This window comes from Macrobrachium nipponense, chromosome 8 (assembly GCF_015104395.2).
Source record: "Macrobrachium nipponense isolate FS-2020 chromosome 8, ASM1510439v2, whole genome shotgun sequence".
NCBI classification, from domain to species: Eukaryota; Metazoa; Arthropoda; class Malacostraca; order Decapoda; family Palaemonidae; genus Macrobrachium; species Macrobrachium nipponense.
Genome location: NC_087203.1, coordinates 35,186,776 through 35,187,455, shown reverse-complemented (window position 1 = coordinate 35,187,455; position 680 = coordinate 35,186,776). Strand labels below are relative to the sequence as shown.

At 39.3% G+C, this 680-nt stretch overlaps 1 non-coding gene across 1 annotated transcript; it reads right to left on the bottom strand.

Moving 5' to 3' along the window:
- Positions 1-72, bottom strand: Trnah-gug (transfer RNA histidin (anticodon GUG)). Its single transcript has one exon. It is a non-coding gene; the product is annotated as a tRNA-His (tRNA).
- Positions 73-680: the final 608 nt, after the last annotated feature.

The following is a 680-nucleotide window of genomic DNA, read 5'->3' as shown; positions in this document are numbered from 1 at the left end:
TGCCGTGACCAGGATTCGAACCTGGGTTATTGCGGCCACAACGCAATGTACTAACCACTATACGATCACGGCCCTGAACGGGATTTCAGTTAAAAAAAAAAGCGCCACAATAGAATCAATGGCGCTCGCCACAACCACCTGTGGCCATGCAAGCAATGCAACCCGACTCTTAGTGCAGGCGTACCGAACGGCCTCCGTTTTCTGTGAATAAGTGTTTTTGTTGACAACGCAAGTTGGACCTCTACAAGAATGTGGCTACTCAATCAGATGATTTGCCATATTTAACACGAGACTTTAGTTATACCGTTAATAGTTACGTTAAGGAGCAGGCTTCAAGTATTGTTAATAATACAAAGTATATCAAAATATTTATCAATATAATTTACTGGGTTTTTTAAATGCTGTATTATTTTTCAGTCTTGCTACTTTTGTCTTGTCAGAATTTTTCACCAAGGTTAGAGAGAGAGAGAGAGAGAGAGAGAGAGAGAGAGAGAGAGTCCAACTTAACCTTATCTTAATAGCAGCATATCAAAACCTCTTATCATTCATCTCTTGGAAAAGAGGTTAAATGCTAAAGTTACGAGTTTCTCATAATTTCTTGAGATATATGTAAATGAATACCTACATACATGTGATGTCGGGGCACCTATAATGCCGAAGGTTTTGCAGGAATAAAACAG